We start from the raw sequence: 21,254 nt of genomic DNA, 5'->3' as shown, positions 1-21,254 counted from the left end.
TTCCCTGCCATTGGGAAAATCATAACAGTTTGGCCGGCCCACATGTGTTAAAACTATGCACTAAAGCAGGAAAAGATATGAAAAGGTTTTTTTTCCTTCTGTGTTTGGAAAGTGCACCTTAGTGCTTATTTGTATTCCTTGCTTAAACTGCAGTCTTCAGCCTGTTTTTTTTCCTCTCCTCTTAATCTCTGAATGGCTTTGGTTACACCTGTTTGAATCATGGATCCACAGAGTTTGGTTGCAGGTCTGAATAACCTGGCTACAAAGGTCCAGAACTTACAAGATTTTGTTATACGTGCTCCAATGTCTGAACCTAAGATCCCTATGCCTGAATTTTTTACCGGAGACAGATCCCGTTTTTTGAATTTCAGAGATAATTGTAAATTGTTTTTGTCTCTGAAATCTCACTCTGCTGGTGATCCTGCGCAACAGGTTAAAATTGTTATTTCTTTATTGCGGGGTGACCCACAAAGTTGGGCATTTGCATTGTCGCCAGGGGATCCTGCGTTATTAAATGTAGATGCGTTTTTTCTGGCTTTGGGGTTGCTTTATGAAGAACCTAATTTAGAGATTTTGGCTGAGAAAGCCTTGATAGCTCTTTCCCAAGGGCAAGATGAAGCTGAGATATACTGCCAAAAATTTCGTAAATGGTCGGTGCTTACTAAATGGAATGAGTGCGCTCTAGCAGCTAATTTCAGAGAAGGTCTCTCTGATGCCGTGAAGGATGTCATGGTGGGGTTCCCTGTGCCTACAGGTCTGAATGATGCCATGAAATTGGCTATCCAGATTGATCGGCGTTTACGGGAGCGCAAATCTGTGCACCATATGGCGGTATCTTTTGAGCAAAAACCTGTGCACCATATGGCGGTATCTTCTGAGCAAAAACCTGTGCACCATATGGCGGTATTTTCTGAGCAAAAACCTGTGCATCATTTGGCGGTGACCTCTGAAAAGGCACCAGAGCATATGCAATGCGATAGTGTATTGTCTAGAGGCGAACGACAGAATTACAGGCGCAAAAATGGGTTGTGCTTCTATTGTGGAGATCCAGCTCATGTTATATCAGCATGCTCTAAACGCATAAAGAAGGTTGATAAAAAGGTTGAGAAATCTTTTTCTATGGGTACCTTGCAGTCTAAATTTCTTTTGTCCGTGACATTGATTTGTACTTTATCATCTGTTACTGTGGATGCTTATGTGGATTCTGGCGCCGCTCTGAGTCTCATGGATTGGTCCTTTGCCAAGCGTTGTGGGTTTGATTTAGAGCCTCTGGAGGTTTCTATTCCCTTAAAGGGTATTGATTCTACACCTTTGGCTAGCAATAAACCACAATATTGGACACAGGTGACTATGCATCTTTCCCCAGACCATCAGGAGATTATTCGTTTCCTTGTGTTATATAATCTACATGACGTATTAGTACTTGGATTACCATGGTTACAAATTCATAATCCAGTCTTGGACTGGAGATCAATGTCTGTGCTGAGCTGGGGATGTCAGGGGATTCATGGGGATGCACCTTTGGTTCCCATTTCTTCATCTACTCCCTCTGAGATCCCAGCATTTCTGTCAGATTTTTATGATGTCTTTCAGGAGCCTAAAACTGATTCTCTCCCCCCCTCACAGAGAGTGTGACTGCGCTATTGAGTTGATTCCCGGTAGTAAATTTCCTAAGGGTCGCTTGTTTAATTTGTCTGTACCTGAACATACTGCTATGCGGGAGTATATCAGAGAATCTTTGGAAAAGGGTCATATTCGCCCCTCTTTGTCTCCACTGGGGGCAGGGTTTTTCTTTGTGGGTAAAAAGGATGGTTCATTGAGACCTTGTATCGACTATCGACTTCTGAATAAGATTACAGTTAAATACCAGTACCCGTTACCTTTACTGACTGATCTTTTTGCTCGCATAAAGGGGGCGAAGTGGTTCACTAAGATCGATCTACGTGGTGCGTATAATTTGGTGCGGATTAAGCAGGGGGATGAGTGGAAGACCGCATTTAATACGCCTGAAGGCCATTTTGAGTATTTGGTAATGCCTTTCGGTCTCGCGAATGCCCCTTCCGTTTTTCAGTCCTTTATGCACGATATTTTCCGTGAATATCTGGATAAATTTATGATTGTGTATTTGGATGATATTTTGATTTTTTCGGAGGACTGGGAATCTCATGTTCAACAGGTCAGGAGAGTTTTTCTGGTTTCACGAGCTAATTCTCTATTTGTGAAGGGCTCAAAGTGTATTTTTGGGGTTCAGAGAATTTCCTTTTTGGGATATATTTTTTCCCCTTCATCTATGGAGATGCACCCTGTTAAGGTTCAGGCTATTTGTGATTGGGTACAACCTACTTCTCTAAAGAGTCTTCAGAAATTCTTGGGATTTGCTAATTTCTATCGCCGATTCATAGCGGGTTTTTCTGCCATTGCTAAACCTTTGACTGATTTGACCAAGAAGGGTGCTGATGTTGCTAATTGGTCCTCTGCGGCGGTGGAGGCCTTTCGGGAGCTTAAGCGCCGCTTTTCTTCTGATCCTGTGTTGCGCCAGCCTGATGTTTCGCTCCCGTTCCAGGTTGAAGTAGATGCTTCCGAGATCGGAGCAGGTGCAGTTTTGTCGCAGAAAGGTCCTGACTGCTCAGTGATGAGACCATGTGCGTTTTTCTCTCGAAAGTTTTCGCCCGCTGAGCGAAATTATGATGTTGGAAATCGGGAGCTCTTGGCCATGAAGTGGGCATTTGAGGAGTGGCGTCATTGGCTTGAGGGTGCTAGACACCAGGTGGTGGTCTTGACTGACCACAAAAATCTAATTTATCTTGAGTCAGCCAGGCGTCTGAATCCTAGACAGGCGCGCTGGTCGTTGTTTTTCTCTCGATTTAACTTTGTAGTTTCATATCTGCCTGGGTCTAAGAATGTGAGGGCGGATGCCCTCTCTAGGAGTTTTGAGCCTGACTCGCCTGGTGATTCCGAACCTACTGGCATCCTGAAGGATGGGGTGATATTGTCAGCTGTCTCCCCAGACCTGCGGCGCTCTTTGCAGGAGTTTCAGGTGGATAGGCCTGATCGCTGTCCGCCTGGTAGACTGTTTGTCCCTGATGACTGGACCAGTAGAGTTATTTCGGAGGTTCACTCTTCCGCGTTGGCAGGTCATCCTGGAATTTTTGGCACCAGGGATCTGGTGTCTAGGTCCTTCTGGTGGCCTTCCTTGTCTCGAGATGTACGTATTTTTGTGCAGTCTTGTGATGTTTGTGCTCGGGCTAAGCCCTGCTGTTCCCGGGCCAGCGGGTTGTTGTTGCCCTTGCCTATTCCTAAGAGGCCTTGGACGCACATCTCTATGGACTTTATTTCTGACCTTCCTGCTTCTCGTAGGATGTCCGTCATCTGGGTGGTGTGTGACCGTTTTTCCAAGATGGTTCACTTGGTACCTTTGCCCAAATTGCCCTCCTCCTCTGAGCTGGTCCCTCTATTTTTTCAGAATGTTGTGCGTTTGCATGGTATTTCTGAGAATATAGTGTCTGACAGGGGTACTCAGTTTGTGCCTAGATTTTGGCGGGCGTTCTGTGCCAGGATGGGCATCGACTTGTCTTTTTCGTCTGCATTCCATCCTCAGACTAATGGCCAGACTGAGCGTACTAATCAGACCTTGGAGACTTACTTGAGGTGTTTTGTGTCCGCTGATCAGGACGATTGGCTTGATTTTTTGCCATTGGCAGAGTTTGCCCTTAACAATCGGGCCAGTTCTGCCACTTTGGTTTCTCCATTTTTTTGTAATTTAGGGTTTCACCCTCGCTTTTCGTCCGGTCAATTGGAGTCTTCAGATTGTCCTGGAGTAGATGCTGTGGTTGATAGAATGCATCAGATTTGGGGACAGGTTGTGGACAATCTGAAGTTGTCCCAGGAGAAGACTCAACAGTTCACTAATCGTCATCGGCGTGTCGGTCCTCGTCTTTGTGTTGGGGACCTGGTTTGGTTGTCTTCTCGATTTGTTCCTATGAAGGTCTCGTCTCCTAAGTTTAAGCCTCGGTTTATCGGCCCTTATAGGATTCTGGAGGTTCTCAATCCTGTGTCCTTTCGTTTGGACCTCCCAGCATCTTTTACTATTCATAATGTTTTTCATCGGTCATTGTTGCGGAGGTATGAGGTGCCGGTTGTTCCGTCTGCTGATCCTCCTGCTCCTGTGCTGGTTGAGGGTGAGTTGGAGTATGTGGTGGAAAAGATCTTGGACTCCCGTGTTTCCAGACGGAAACTTCAGTATCTGGTTAAGTGGAAAGGCTATGGTCAGGAGGATAATTCTTGGGTGACAGCATCTGATGTTCATGCTCCTGATTTGGTTCGTGCATTTCATAGTGCTCATCCAGATCGCCCTGGTGGTTCTGGTGAGGGTTCGGTGCCCCCTCCTTAAGGGGGGGGTACTGTTGTGAATTCTGTTTGTGGGCTCCCCCGGTGGTGTTTTATGGTAGTGCCACTTATTTGCCTTCTTCTATCCTTGATCACCTGTTGACACCCATTAGGGGAGTTTCCTATTTAAGGCTGCTTGGCTGCTGGTCTGATGCCGGCCAACAATGTATCAGTAGCATTCTGTTGCATTCTCCTGCCTCAAGATCCTGTTCAGCTAAGTTGAATTTTGTTTCTAGTTTATGCTATTTTTGTCCAGCTATTTGCAATGTGACTCTCTGTAGCTGGAAGCTCTCGTGGACTGAAATTGCCACTCCAGTGGCATGAGTTGTCACTGGAGTTTTAAAGTAATTTCAGGATGGTGTTTTTGAGTAGTGTTTTGAAGTTGACCGTGAAGTGACTCTTTCCTGTACTTCTGCTATCTAGTAAGCGGACCTCACTGTGCTAAATCTGCTGTTCATCCTACGTATGTCTTTTCCTCTTGACTCACCGTCAATATCTGTGGGGGGCTGCTATCTCCTTTTGGGGTTCATCTCTGGAGGTAAGGCAGGCCTGTATATTCCTCTGATAGGGGTAGTTAGATCTCCGGCTGGCGCGTGGTGTCTAGGGCATCGTAGGAAACACTCCCCGGCTACTTCCAGTGTCGTGTCAGGTTCAGGTCACGGTCACTTTAGTTCCCATCACCCGAGAGCTAGTCCGTTGTTATTTTGATTTCCCTGCCATTGGGAAAATCATAACAGTGGCCACTGTTATATACTGCGTAGGCTGTGTTATATACTATGTGGCCTGTGTTATATACTGTGTCGCCTGTGTTATATACTGCATGGGCTGTGTTATATACTGTGTGCCCTGTGTTATATACTGCATGGGCTGTGCTATATATTACGCGGGCTGTGTTTTATATTGCGTGGGCTGTGTTATATACTGCATAGTCTGTGTTATATACTGCGTGGGCTGTGTTATATACTGCGTGGCTGTGTTATATACTGTGTGGTTGCTATATACTATGTGGCTCCTATATACTACGTGGCCTGTGCTATATACTATGTGGCTGCTATATACATACATACATACATATTCTAGAATACCCAATGCGTTAGAATCTAGTTATTATTATTATAAATGACTGGTTGTCACTTCCAAACAGAAAACAAACTTGAAAACGAAGAGTAGCCATTCCAACAACGAGAATCGCCTTATTGCGGCTGCTGGGTACACATGAATTTATGCGCTAAGTATTCTCAATTTTTCCTATTTTCTAGAGCAGCAATGCAATTCATATTTCATATGTTCATAATATAGTGCTACAGAGTGCAACTTTATTTGTTGGCTATATAAGGAGATGGCTACTTTTTGTTTGCACCTGTACACACTTGTTTTCTGTTTGGAAGTGATGGTCAGTCTTATTTGGTCATATCTGTTGACAGGCTGAGTAGCCTTAGCCAATTTTGCACAACAGTAGTGAATTGAAAGAAGCCAAATGTGTCTAGTTGGCACATGATCACATATATGCAAATTACATGCATACAGTCATTTGACAGCTCATACCAGCAATATCGGGGGAACAAGACAGTGTGTGTACCTCACACTTTCACGATTCGGACGTATCCAGTGTAGAGTAAGATGACCCTATAATCAACCAAATTAAGTATGGGGTCCACAAATGTGATGGTCCCACAGCCCTCAAACACACACAGTATGAGGCCCTCACGGTGTCCCCCTACTCGCAATATGATCCCATCAATTCACCCATATAATGTGATGCCCTCACAGTCACATAGAATGACTGCAAACTTTGCTTTCCTGAACAACCCCTTTTAGGATATGATGGCTCCCTACTTCCCCACACAGTTGAAATGGTGACATACCCCCATTGTTTTTTTACAGCGGGATAGCTCCCCAAATTTGGAACTGCCGCACTAATTCAAAGACAGTGGAGGTATGGCTTATATAAAAAGAGGTTTCTCAATCTTTTCTTTGTTAATGCTGTGACCTGAAGACAACTTGAGTGTATGTGGTATAAATTGTCTTCAGAGCACAGCAAATGAACTTACGGTACTTCATAGCCTCACAGGCATCTGTCTATTAATATTCTATTCTATTAATATTCTAGGACAGATTTCTGACAGTACAACAAGGCTATGTCCAATTTAATTACATTCCTAAACAACACAATGTGATTTGAAAATTAAAAATATGTAGGAATTTATTAATAATGACTTTTCATTTAGTTATTTATTTTTTCTATTCCCAGGGAAGCCCTTTAATCAGTTATTTTGATCATAAATTCTAATTCAATCTTTTTATATGATACTGCAAAAATCCAAATGTTCTTCCTACATTTTTTAAAACAAGCAATTGCACAGTTATGCAGTAGTTTGTGGCATACTCATTAGAGATGAACAGATCTTTTTAAAGTTAAAATCACAAGCTTTGCATAATTATCATAAAAAAAAGCAAAACTAAAGAAAAGTTAAAAAACATCTCTTTTTTTAGGAGCTGTTCCACGTTTGTGTACAATGAAGAGAATATGTTTCCCAACTGCAGTGCAGTATTGCTATACAACACACTGGATAGACAGGAGATGTTTGTGGTCATCAAGCAGCAACGCACATGAACTCGAGCATCAATACCCGGCACTGCCTCCAGCACTCAGGACCGGAGTGTGCGGTGTGACGGGGTGTACGACAGAGCAAGAAGGGACAACAGGCCGAGGGATGATCCAACGAGATTTATTAAAGCAGGGAGCATACAACATCAAATATCCATAATATCCTTCAAGTCCATGAGAAGTCCACAATAAGTCGAAGTAAAGAAACAGATCTGGAGGTGCTTTCCAGTAATCCCACACCCGATAAACGAAACAATAGTCCTTCCACGAGTCCAACAGATCCCAAAACAATCTCACGAATGACAAGATATGTCCTCAGCTCAAGTCTCGCCCCGTTCACTTCCGCAGTCACAGATGGATATGGGGTCTTGCCTCAGCTAAGAATCCCCTCTCCTTCTCCTTCAAGGGTCAACTCACATCTGATCTCAAAAATAAGAATGGATTGCCTGAGCTCCTGGGATCCGCCCATGAAGGGGGGTAGGGGTCACACCTTCTATTCAATGGTTGGGTCCACCAGAAGATTCTAGACTGGTCGGCTCTGCTTAGTCTATCTAGTATGTACATTTGACTAGCCACCTGCTGTGAGGAGGAATGGCTATTCCTTCACTAGTGATGTTGACAAAGCTTAATTACATTATAGCTTAGGGCTGCAAGTATTGGGGGAAGGATACATATTGTTACAGGTGAACTCTCAGCACAAGAAAATACATAAATTACAGCTAATAGAAACCAGAGAACAGTTACATACATCAAATTTCATATTATTCAAATACAGGACAGGGCAAAAGTACATATCATGACAATCCCTTCCCCTCCCAATTTGTGTACATACTAGGGACCTCTACAGGTCGCTGGTTAAGTACACACAGGCAGATCGTAACTTACATGTGGCTTCATGCAGCCACGAATTGGCATCGTAGCTCTCCCACATCATTGCCCAGGAGAACATCTGCAGGCAGACCACTCATCACCCCAACCACACATCGCCTGACCCCTAAACCAAAGTTCAGATCCACAGTGGCTGTGGGAATAGTCCTCCATTGTCCACCAGCCAGTTCAATGACAATCCCAGGTCCTCTGTTGTGAATTCTGCTCTTGGGCTCCCTCCGGTGGTTGTAAGTGGTAGCGCTGCTGTCTCTGAGTTGCAGCATTTGTCAGGTGTGTTCACTTTTTGCAAATCTGACTGGGCTATTTAGTCTTGCTTCACCCTTTAGTCAGTGCCCGTTGTCCATTGTTCCTGGAGGATTCACATCTCTGCCTGGTCTCTCCTGCTTTGCAGTTCTTTTCAACAAAGATAAGTTCTGGCCTTGATTTTTTGCTGTCCACATGCTGTGGCCTTATTGTTCAGTTCTTTTCCATGTTTTTTTGTCTTGTCCAGCTTCGTCTGTATAAGGATTTTTTTAGCCAAGCTGGTATCTCTGGAGATGCAGATATACCCTCCATATCTTTAGTTAGCTGTGGAGTTTTTGTATTTTCTGTGGTGGATATTTTCTAGTGTTTTAATACTGACCGCATAGTGCTCTGTCCTGTCCTTTCTATTTAGCTAGAAGTGGCCTCCTTTGCTAAATTCTGATTTCAGTCTGTGTATGTTTTTTCCTCTCCTCTCACAGTCAATATTTGTGGGGGGCTGCCTATCCTTTGGGAATTTTCTCTGAGGCAAGATAGTTTTCCCTTTTCCATCTTTAGGGGTAATTAGTCCTCCGGCTGTGTCGAGATGTCCAGGGAGCGCTAGGTACATTCCACGGCTACTTCTAGTTGCGGTGTTAGGTTCAGGGTCTGCGGTCAGTACAGGTACCACCTTCTCCAGAGTACGTCTCCTGCTGCTCTTAGGCCACCAGATCATAACAGTACAACTGGCCAACAATGAGTTAACCGCATCTCAGAAGAAGGGAAGGAAAGTGCTGAGCCATTTTTTTTCTGTAGTCTGTTGTGTTTTTTTTTCTTCTTCCCTCTTTACCTCTGGGTGGCTCAGGAGTTCAGCGCTGGTATGGATGTTCAGGGATTGGCTTCTCGTGTGGATCAACTTGCTGCTAGAGTACAGGGTATTTCCAATTATATTGTTCAGACTCCGGTTTTAGAGCCTAGAATTCCAAATCCTGATTTGTTTTTTGGGAATAGGTCCAAATTTCTGAGCTTTAAAAATAACTGTAAACTGTTTTTTGCTCTGAAACCCCGTTCCTCTGGTGATCCCATCCAGCAGGTTAAAATTGTTATATCTCTGCTGCGTGGTGACCCCCAGGATTGGGCATTTGCCCTGGAACCTGGGAATCCGGCGTTGCTTAACGTAGACACTTTTTTTCAGGCGCTTGGGTTATTGTATGACGAACCTAATTCAGTGGATCATGCTGAGAAGACCTTGTTGGCCCTGTCTCAGGGTCAAGAAGCGGCAGAATCATATTGCCAGAAGTTTAGAAAATGGTCTGTACTGACTAAATGGAATGAGGATGCCTTGGTGGCAATCTTTAGAAAGGGTCTTTCTGAATCCGTCAAAGATGTTATGGTGGGGTTCCCCACGCCTGCTGGTCTGAGTGATTCTATGTCTCTGGCCATTCAGATTGATCGGCGCTTGCGCGAGCGCAGAGTTGTGCACACTATGGCATTGTCTTCCGAGCGGAGTCCTGAGCCTATGCAGTGTGATAGGATTGTGTCTAGAGCTGAACGACAAGGATTCAGACGTCAGAATAGGTTGTGTTTTTACTGCGGCGATTCTGCTCATGTTATTTCTGATTGCCCTAAGCGTACCAAGAGAATCGCTAGTTCTGTTACCATCAGTACTGTACAACCTAAATTTCTGTTATCTGTGACCCTGATCTGCTCATTATCGTCATTTTCTGTCATGGCATTTGTGGATTCAGGCGCCGCTCTAAACTTAATGGACTTAGAATTTGCCAGACGTTGTGGTTTCCCCTTGCAGCCTTTGCAGAGTCCTATTCCTTTGAGGGGCATTGATGCTACACCGTTGGCTAAAAATAAACCTCAGTTTTGGACACAGCTGACCATGTGCATGGTGCCAGCTAGGGTTGAGCGAAACGGGTCGGCAATTTTCAGAAGTCGCCGACTTTTGGCAAAGTCGGGTTTCATGAAACCCGACCCGACCCCTGTGTGGGGTCGGCCATGAAGTCGGCGATCTTCTGAATCTGGAATCGGAATTCCGATACCGATTCCCGATATGTTTAAGATATCGGGAATTGGTATCAGAATTCAGATTTAAGTGTAAAATAAAGAATTAAAATAAAAAATATCGCTATACTTATCATCTGATGCGCCCTGGTACTAAGCGGGAACCTTCTTTCCTTAGAATCAGCCTTCCAGGACCTTGCGGTGACATCGCGGTGACGTCGCGGCTTGTGATTGGTCGCGCGGCCGCCCATGTGACCGCTCGTGCGACCAATCACAAGCCGCGACGTCACCGTGACGTCACCGAAGGTCCTGGAAGGGCTGATTCTTAGGAAGGAAGGCTGCCGGAACGAAGCCGAGGGTGAGTATATTCCTATTAGGTATATACTCACCCTCGGACACGCCCTGCTTCTTTCCGGCAGCCTTCCTTCCTAAGAATCAGCCCTTCCAGGACCTTCGGTGATGTCACGGTGACGTTGCGGCTTGTGATTGGTCGCGCGAGCGGTCACATGGGCGGCCGCGCGACCAATCACAAGCCGCGACGTCACCGCGACGTCACCGCAAGGTCCTGGAAGGCTGATTCTAAGGAAGGAAGGTTCCCGGTTAGTACCAGGGCCCGTCAGAGGGTAAGTATAGCGATATTTTTTATTTTAATTCTTTATTTTACACTTAAATATGGATCCCAGGGCCTGAAGGAGAGTTTCCGCTGCTTCAGACCCTGGGAACCATTGGAAACCCAATGCACTGCATTGGGTTTCGAGTTTCGGCCGACCCCGACCCCGACTTTTTTATAGGATCGGCCGATTTCACTCGACCCGACTTTTGAAAAAGTCGGGTTTCGTGAAACCCGACCCGATCCTATAAAAGTAAAGGTCGCTCAACCCTAGCGCCAGCCCATCAGGAAGATTGTCGTTTTCTGGTGTTGCATAATTTGCATGATGCTATTGTGCTGGGTTTCCCATGGTTACAGGTGCATAATCCGGTATTAGATTGGAAATCTATGTCTGTGACTAGTTGGGGTTGTCAGGGGGTTCATGGTGACGTTCCTTTGATGTCAATTGCCTCCTCCCCCTCTTCTGAAATTCCTGAGTTTTTGTCAGATTTCCAGGATGTATTCAATGAGCCCAAGTCCAGTTCCCTTCCACCGCATAGGGACTGTGATTGTGCTATTGACTTGATTCCAGGCTGTAAGTTCCCTAAGGGCCGACTTTTCAACCTGTCTGTGCCAGAACATACCACCATGCGGAGCTATGTTAAGGAGTCCTTGGAGAAGGGGCATATTCGGCCATCTTCTTCATCATTGGGAGCAGGTTTTTTTTGTTGCCAAAAAGATGGCTCCATGAGACCCTGTATTGATTATCGCCTCTTGAATAAGATCACGGTCAAATTCCAATACCCTTTGCCTTTGCTTTCTGATCTGTTTGCTAGGATTAAGGGGGCTAGTTTGTTTACTAAATTGACCTTCGAGAGGCATATAATCTTGTTCGTATTAAGCAGGGTGACGAATGGAAAACTGCGTTTAATACGCCCGAAGGCCATTTTGAATACCTTGTGATGCCATTCGGACTCTCTAATGCTCCATCTGTGTTTCAGTCCTTCATGCATGATATATTTCGGAATTATCTTGGTAAATTCATGATTGTATATTTGGATGATATTTTGATTTTTTCAGATGATTGGGAGTCTCATGTGAAACAAGTCAGGATGGTATTTCAGATCCTTCGTGATAATGCCTTGTTTGTGAAGGGGTCTTAGTGCCTCTTTGGAGTACAGAAGATTTCTTTTTTGGGCTTAATTTTTTCTCCCTCATCTATAGAAATGGATCCGGTTAAGGTTCAGGCCATTCATGATTGGATCCAGCCCACATTTGTGAAGAGCCTTCAGAAATTTTTGGGCTTTGCTAATTTTTATCGCCGTTTCATTGCCAACTTCTCCAGTGTGGTTAAACCCCTGACCGATTTGACAAAGAAAGGCGCTGATGTGACGAATTGGTCCTCTGCGGCTGTTTCTGCCTTTCAGGAGCTTAAACACCGATTTACTTCTGCCCCTGTGTTGCGTCAGACGGATGTTTCTCTTCCTTTTCAGGTTGAGGTTGACGCTTCTGAGATTGGGGCAGGGGCCGTTTTGTCTCAGAGGAATTCTGATGGTTCCTTGATGAAACCGTGTGCCTTCTTTTCTTGAAAGTTTTTGCCTGCAGAACGCATTTATGATGTCGGCAATCGTGAGTTATTGGCTATGAAGTGGGCATTTGAGGAGTGGCGACATTGGCTTGAGGGGGCCAAGCACCGTATTGTGGTCTTGACCGATCATAAGAATCTGATTTATCTCGAGTCTGCCAAATGGCTGAATCCTAGACAGGCCCGATGGTCCCTGTTTTTCTCCCATTTTGATTTTGTGGTCTCGTATCTTCCAGGTTCTAAGAATGTTAAGGCTGATGCCCTCTCTAGGAGCTTTTTGCGTGATTCTCCTGGGGTCCTTGAGCCGGTCGGTATTCTGAAGGAAGGGGTGATTCTTTCTGGTATCTCCCCTGATTTACGACGGGTTCTTCAGGAATTTGAGGCTGATAAACCTGACCGCTGTCCAGTGGGGAAATTGTTTGTTCCTGACAGATGGACTAGTAAAGTGATTTCGGAGGTTCATTGTTCTGTGATAGCTGGTCATCCGGGGATTTTTGGTACCAGAGATTTTGTTGGTAGGTCCTTTTGGTGGCCTTCTTTGTCACAGGATGTGCGTTCTTTTGTGCAGTCCTGTGGGACTTGTGCGCGGGCCAAGCCTTGCTGTTCCCGCGCTAGTGGGTTGCTTTTGCCTTTGCCAGTCCCTGAGAGGCCTTGGATGCATATTTCTATGGATTTTATTTCGGATCTTCCGGTTTCCCAGAGGATGTCAGTTATCTGGGTGGTTTGTGACCGGTTTTCTAAGATGGTTCATTTGGTACCTTTGCCTAAGTTGCCTTCCTCTTCTGATTTGGTTCCGTTGTTTTTTCAGCATGTGGTTCGTTTGCATGGCATTCCGGAGAATATTGTGTCCGATAGAGGTTCCCAGTTTGTTTCTAGGTTTTGGCGGGCCTTTTGTGCTAGGCTGGGCATTGATTTGTCTTTTTCTTCCGCATTTCATCCTCAGACAAATGGCCAAACCGAGCAAACTAATCAGACTTTGATTTGAGATGCTTTGTGTCTGCTGATCAGGATGATTGTGTGGCTTTCTTGCCATTGGCTGAGTTTGCCCTTAATAATCGGGCTAGTTCTGCTACCTTGGTTTCACCCTTCTTTTGTAACTCTGGTTTTCATCCTCGTTTTTCTTCGGGGCAGGTTGAGCCTTCTGATTGTCCTGGGGTGGACTCTGTGGTTGACAGGTTGCAGCAAATTTGGGCTCATGTTGTTGACAATTTGGTGTTGTCTCAGGAGGGGGCTCAGCGTTTTGCTAACCATCGTCGGTGTGTTGGTTCCCGGCTTCGGGTTGGGGATTTGGTCTGTTTGTCTTCCTGTCATGTCCCTATGAAGGTTTCTTCCCCTAAGTTTAAACCTCGGCTTATAGGATTTCTGAGATTATCAATCCAGTGTCCTTTCGTTTGGCCCTTCCAGCCTCTTTTTCCATCCATAATGTTTTACACAGATCTTTGTTGCGGAAATATGTGGTGCCCGTTGTTCCCTCTGTTGATCCTCCTGCCCCGGTGTTGATTTATGGGGAGTTGGAGTATGTGGTTGAGAAGATTTTGGATTCTCGTTTTTCGAGGCGGAAGCTTCAGTATCTTGTCAAATGGAAGGGTTATGGCCAGGAGGATAATTCTTGGGTTGTAGCCTCCGATGTTCATGCTGATGATTTGGTTCGTGCCTTTCATTTGGCTCGTCCAGATCGGCCGGAGGGCTCTGGTGAGGGTTCGGTGACCCCTCCTCAAGGGGTGGGTACTGTTGTGAATTCTGCTCTTGGGCTCCCTCCGGTGGTTGTAAGTGGTAGCGCTGCTGTCTCTGAGTCGCAGCATTTGTCAGGTGTGTTCACTTTTTGCAAATCTGACTGGGCTATTTAGTCTTGCTTCACCCTTTAGTCAGTGCCAGTTGTCCATTGTTCCTGGAGGATTCACATCTCTGCCTGGTCTCTCCTGCTTTGCAGTTCTTTTCAACAAAGATAAGTTCTGGCCTTAATTTTTTGCTGTCCACATGCTGTGGCCTAATTGTTCAGTTCTTTTCCATGTTTTTTTGTCTTGTCCAGCTTGGTCTGTATAAGGATTTTTTTAGCCAAGCTGGTATCTCTGGAGATGCAGATATACCCTCCATATCTTTAGTTAGCTGTGGAGTTTTTGTGGGGGGCTGCCTATCCTTTGGGAATTTTCTCTGAGGCAACATAGTTTTCCCTTTTCTATCTTTAGGGGTAATTAGTCCTCCGGCTGTGTCGAGATGTCCAGGGAGCGCTAGGTACATTCCACGGCTACTTCTAGTTGCGGTGTTTGGTTCAGGGTCTGCGGAGAGTACAGGTACCACCTTCTCCGGAGTACGTCTCATGCTGCTCTTAGGCCCCCAGATCATAACAGTCCTCTATGGATTGCCTCAGGCCGAACCACTCGGGGATCAGCCAGTATGAGGAAAGCCCCTGAGTCACAAAATCCAATAAGTCTCTGTCCATCCAGCACGACCTCCTGCAAGTGCTTACTGTTATGATCCTTAGTTGCTGAGGATCACGAATAGACCAGCAAGTGAATAAACTAAGGACAAGCTCTAGGGAGATGGTAACTGGACTGATCGCAAATCTGAACCTATCCAACACAAATAGAGGTAGCCGGTGAACGTGCCTAAAAAATTCCTAGACGTCTCGAGCCAGCCTGAGGAACTAGCTACCCCTAAAGAGAAAGAAAGACCTCGCTTGCCTCCAGAGAAATAATCCCCAAAGATATAGAAGCCCCCAACAAATATTAACGGTGAAGTAAGAAGAAGGCACATACGTAGGGATGAAATCAGATTCAGCAAAAGAGGCCCACTAGTACTAGAAAGCAGAAAATAGAGCAGGGGTCTATGCGATCAATAAAAAACCCTTACAAAATATCCATCCTGAAATTTCAAGAACCCACGCACCAACTAATGGTGTGTGGGGAGAAACTCAGTCCACTAGAGCATCCAGCAAGCGAGGGAATCACATTTTAGCAAGCTGGACAAGAAAACATGATAAACACTGCTGATCAAAAAAATGAGCAAACAAAACTTAGCTTGTCCTGGATGGACTGGGAGCAAGGTAGTCAGAAGGAATCTGAGGAGCACTGATTACATCGACAGCCGGCAACAAGTGAAAGCAAAACAGAGCTATATAGGAACCTCCCAGAGGATAACGAACCAGCTGATAGCCAGAGACCAGCAGGATAACAAACAAAGCCACTAGGGGGAGCCCAAAGCAAAAGTCACACAATACCACCAGTGACCACAAGAGGGAGCCTGAAAACAGAGTTCACAACAGCTTACCTCGATGAGCAGAAGTTGTCATAGCTGCAGGTCGCACACCATAAACTCCTAGTGGTGCAACATGGGTGGGTGAGGCACTAGGCCAGTCCTCACATAGTGGTGACACGTCTTCCTCCATGGCACTTGGCTGTACATAATTAATAATACGACTGGGTACAGGATCAATCCTCATTTGAACAGCTGGGCAGGAGGCTTGCAGATGCCCCTGCTGCCCACATCGATAGCATCTGTGCTGGGTCTCACTCCATCCAAGGCGTCCTCTTGGGTGAGCGGTAAGGGAACCTGGAGGCCGGCTCCCACCTGAAGGTGCTGTAGGGGTTTGAGGATGACTCCTCTATGGGCTGGCTGGGCATGAGGCCTGCAGATGCCCCGGATGCCCACAACCATAACACCTGCACTCTGCTACTTCCTCTCCTCATTGTATTCCAGAAAACGCAGTAGAAGCAACTGGAGGCACATTTACACGGGTATCAGCATGAGGTGGTGGCTTAGAGGAAAAGGGAACAATGGGGACAGAAGGACTGGGGTCCACCGGTGTTGTGGAGCTGGTAGGCCTCTCTCCATCCTCCAACAGAACCCTCCACTGAGGCTTGATGGTGAGAGCCTCATCAGCGAGAGATGCAGCTTCTTCCACTGTCGCTGGTCTCCTCTCACACACCCATTCCCTGATCTCAACGGGGCACTGGGCAAAGAATTGTTCTTTTAGGATAACCTGGAGAAAGGTGTTCCAGGCTAAGGCCTCCTCTGCCTCCAGCCAGCGATGACATATTTGTTTGAGTCTATGAGCATATATCTTAAAAGACACTTCCCCATCACAGGCTAAAGTACGGAACTGAGTCCTATAAATGTCTGGCGTCACAGCATACTGTTCTAGAATAGTCTGTTTAATCTCCACATACTCACAGTTCCCCCGAGGGTTCATAGCTCTATAGGCTTCAGCAGCTCCACCCTCTAAGAGCCCCACAAGATGACGGACTCGCTCCCTTTCCGGGACTTCCATTAATCGACACTGATGCTCAAAGTCCTGGAAGAAGCCCTCAATGTTGCCTGCAGCCTCATTAAAGGGCTTGAAGTCTTTGCGGGACACTCTGGGTAGTTCCCTCATGGTGGGTGCTGGGGTTACAGTCTGTCTGGAGCTTCTAGCTGCTTCCAAAGCGATCTGCCTCTCCAGCAATGCCATCTCCTGAGCTCTGTGAATGGCCTCCCTCTCCTCGGCTCTGTGAATGGCCTCCCTCTCCTGAGCTCTGTGAATGGCCTCCCTCTTATCGTCTATGGTGGCCTCTTCTCCCAGCAATGCCAACTCCTCCTCGTACCACACAACCCACTGACTTTTTTGGGTATTTACTTCCGGCTGCCGTCTTTCCTCCGTTTGCTGTGGGGATCCTTCCTCAGCGTAATCTTGCAGGCGAACTCCTTCCGAAGCCTCAATAAGCTGCTCCTTGGAGAGTCCCTTGTAGCTGACTCCCAGTTCACGGGCCTTTGTTTGTAGGTTCATCGCAGTTCAGTTCTTGTACTCTGCGGTGCTGGTTCCCAATGTTGATGGGTCTTTGTCCTCCATTCCTTCTGCTCTGATCCCACCTCTGCCAACCAGTTTGTGACGGGGTGTACGACAGAGCAAGAAGGGACAACAGGCCGAGGGATGATCCAATGAGATTTATTAAAGCAGGGAGCATACAACATCAAATATCCATAATGTCCTTCAAGTCCACGAGAAGTCCACAATAAGTCCAAGTAAAGAAACAGATCTGGAGGTGCTTTCCAATAATCCCGCACCTGAAAAACGAAACAATAGTCCTTCCACGAGTCCAACAGATCCCAAAACAATCTCACGAACGATGAGATATGTCCTCAGCTCAAGTCTCGCCCCGTTCGCTTCCGCAGTCACAGATGGACATATTGTTACAGGTGAACTCCCAGCACAAGAAAATACATAAATTACAGCTAATAGAAACCAGAGAACAGTTACATATATCAAATGGCATATTATTCAAATACAGGACAGGGCAAAAGTACATATCATGACATGCGGCTGCATATATTTCTATGCAGCTGAACAAGCCAGTCCGAACCGCTGTCGGCTCTGCTGGATATTGATGCGTGAGTTTCTCGCAATGCACACGCAAGAAAACTGGGAAACTTATTGGCTCGACTATACAGTAAGCCTGGTATACATTGTCCCCTCATCCGCATCCTGGTGTGCATGATCTCCTCATCACCATCCTTGTATGCATGGCTCCTCATCCCTATCCTGATATGCATGGCCCCCTCATCCCTATCCTGGTGTGCATGGTCTCATTCCTATCCGGTATGCATGGTCTCCTCATCCTCATTCTTTTATGCATGGCTCCTCATCCCTCTCCTAGCATGCATGGCCCTCTCATCCCTATCCTGGTGTGCATGGTCTCCTCATCCCCATCTTTGTATGCATGTCCCCCCTCATCTCTATCCTGGTATGCACCCCTTCATTCATTCCCTAAAGTAGCAGGCACAGGTGATTGCCCGACTGCTGCAGGAAGGCGGCAGCGGCGACTACTGTGTCCGATATTAAAGAGAAATGAATATTCACTGCCAGCGCAGTAGAATCAGAGTAGAATCAGACCAGTGACCAGAAACAAATTATCCTCCAGTGCGGTCATATTCCAAAACTCTCTCGAATGCCCAGAAGTGCAAGGCATTCAGTGCTCAGAGGCATAGCCAATGTAAGGAAAGCTGAAGTCCATCCCCTACTGAAAAAGACACCCAAGTTGAAACCTCAAGATTAGGCCAAGAAATATCTGAAGACAGATTTTTCATAGGAGTGAAACAGTAAAAGGAAAAGTATAATAGAAACATGTGTATGACTTCTGGATTTTTTTTAACCTCTCCTGACAGACTTTCAAATACTGAGGTATAAACATCACAAAATACACAATGTGTGTACATGGCCTTATAGTTGCCTTATAATTATGCATACATAGATATTCTCCTAAGAAAGACAAAATCCTACTTTTACACTCTTATATATTCAGGTTTTATGTGTATTAAGTTAACTCTTTGGATCAATTGATAGCACTGTAGTAGTTTAATATATATATATATATATATATATATATATATATATATATTTGTCTAAAGGGCACTTCCATCTGTTTGTCTGTTTGTCTGTCTGTCACGGAAATCCCACATCGCCGATTGGTCGCGGCCGCCAGGTGAGACCGCTAAGCCATCTGGGTAATTTTGCAATGCATCTCTGGGAACGGAAGCTGGCGGCAGCCTCGCACGCATCGGGACAACTTCGGTGGATGCCGGAGGGTGAGTATATAACTATTTTTTATTTTAATTCTTTTTTTTAACAGAGATATGGTGCTCACACTGCTTTTTACTACGTGGGCTGTGTTATATACTGCGTGACTGATATATACTATGTGGGCAGTGTTATATACTGTGTGGGCTGTGTTATTTATGGCGTTGGTTGTGTTATATACTACGTGGCTGCTATATACTACGTGGCTGCTAAATACCATGTGGCTGTGCTATATACTATGTGGCTGCTATATACTATGTGGCTGCTATATACTACGTGGCTGTGCTATATACTACGTGGCTCTGATATATACTACGTGACTCTGCTATATACTACGTGGCTGTCTGTGTTATATAGTACATGGGCTGTGTTATATACTATGTGGCTGTGCTATATTCTACGTGGCTGTGCAATATACTACGTGACTGTGCTATGTACTACGTGGCTGCTGTATACTACGTGGCTCTGCTATATACTACATGGCTGTGCTATATACTACGTGGCTGTGCTATATACTACGGGCTGTGCTATATACTACAAGGCTGCTATATACTACATTGTTGTGCTATATACTACGTGGCTGTGCTATATACTACATGGCTGCTATATACTACATTGCTGTGCTATATACTATGTGGCTGTGATATATACTACATTCTACGTGGCTGTGCTATATACTACATGGCTGTGTTATATACTACGTGGCTGTACTATATCCTGCACCCCAAACTCCCGACACCCAGCTCCCCGACATCCTGTGACCAATCAGCGACAGACGCAGTCCAGCCATGAATTGACGCGGGATTTAAACCATGCTTCACTGATTGGTCGCGCCCGGCCGGCCGCGACCAATCAGCAATATTGGCGCGGTATTTAAACACCGCTTCGGTCATTGGTTGTGCCCGGCCGGCCACGACCAATCAGCGACAGGCGTAGTCTGGCCGAGAATTGGCGCCAGATTTGAACCACGCTTTGCTGATCGGCCAGCCGGGCACGACGTACGTACATACATACATGCATATTCTAGAATACCGGATGCGTTAGAATAGGGCCACCATCTAGTTATAATTAATTAGCAAAAATACTAATTGCCTAATAATTGTGCACACAGGGTAGGTGAATAAAAGGAGGCACTTTTCCATATCTGATTCATTTTGGCGATTATAAGGTTTTCTACACTTGAGGTGGATAATCAGATTTGCTTGAGAGTAACAAAGCCACCGGCTACACTGAATACCCTATATGACAGTACACTTGAGGCTGGACATGAAAGAACACCATAGAAATCTTGTTTTTTTACTTACCGCAGGTCTACTCTGGTGAGCCAAAAGGCACTGGGATTGGGGCTATCTTCTGGTACTATTGAACATGGCTCTTCAGGTGATGGAACTCTGCAGATGTGCATCAGGTTGTTGCAGATGAAACATTTATCATATCACACAGTGGCATGCAAAAAGTATTCATGCCTTAGCATTTTTTATGGTTCGTGACTTCACAACCTAGAATTTGACTTTTTTTTAGAGTTTGTACCAGTTCACGTAAAAAATATGCCTACAACTGCTAACATTTGGTTTTCTTTCTAATGTCAAGTAAATAACAAATAGCAAAATAACTGAAAACTTCAGTGTGTATAACTATTCACCCCCCTAAATTCAGTACTTTGTAGAACTTCCTTTTGAGACAATTACAGCTGCAAGACGCTTTAAATATGTCCTCCACAAAAAAGACAATGTATTTGAGGTTATGCTTCGCTGTTTTCACTTGGTGGCAGTAGCGTAGCTACTGGGGGGGCAGAGGGGCCCATCGCCCCGGGCCCTGTCACATGAAGGGGCCCACCGGGAGCCAGGGCAGGGACACTTCTGTGAGGAGGCAGAGCACCGCATAGGAGCAGAGCAGTATAATGTCTGCTCCCGTCTGACGGAGACTCTGCAGGCTATTAGCACAGTGGTGGCTGCAGTCTCCCTCCTGCAGTGAATGGTGCTGCCTGTCTGACCTGATCATGAAGCTTTTCCTGGCTGCAGTTTTTCTTCACTCTGTGCACGCTGGGATTGGCTCAGGCACGCTGGGTCCTAGTGCCCACATCTTGCATTTCAACACTTCCTGGTCCTGCCTGCAAACTCAGTAAGTGCTGGGGATGGAACTTATTAGGTTTATTAAATTCAGGTATGTCAGTGTTAGACCATTTCGGTATTGTGGGGGCTGAAAGTGAGTGAGGGGGGACAGGGTACTGGGGGGTGAATGTGAGACCATGGGGGTTGTGAGGGCAGAAGGTGGGTGAGGTGGGACAGGGCACTGAGGGGTGGATGTGAGACGATGGGGGTATTGGGACTGAAGTGGGGAGGTGGACATGTCACTGGGGGCTGAATATTATAATGTTTAGTTATGATATTATATGTACTCCATCACATAATATTTC

The sequence above is a fragment of the Ranitomeya variabilis genome, chromosome 1 (assembly GCF_051348905.1).
Source record: "Ranitomeya variabilis isolate aRanVar5 chromosome 1, aRanVar5.hap1, whole genome shotgun sequence".
In the NCBI taxonomy this organism is placed as follows: domain Eukaryota; kingdom Metazoa; phylum Chordata; class Amphibia; order Anura; family Dendrobatidae; genus Ranitomeya; species Ranitomeya variabilis.
The sequence above is the reverse complement of the archived record's forward strand: the minus strand, read 5'-3'. Positions refer to the sequence as shown.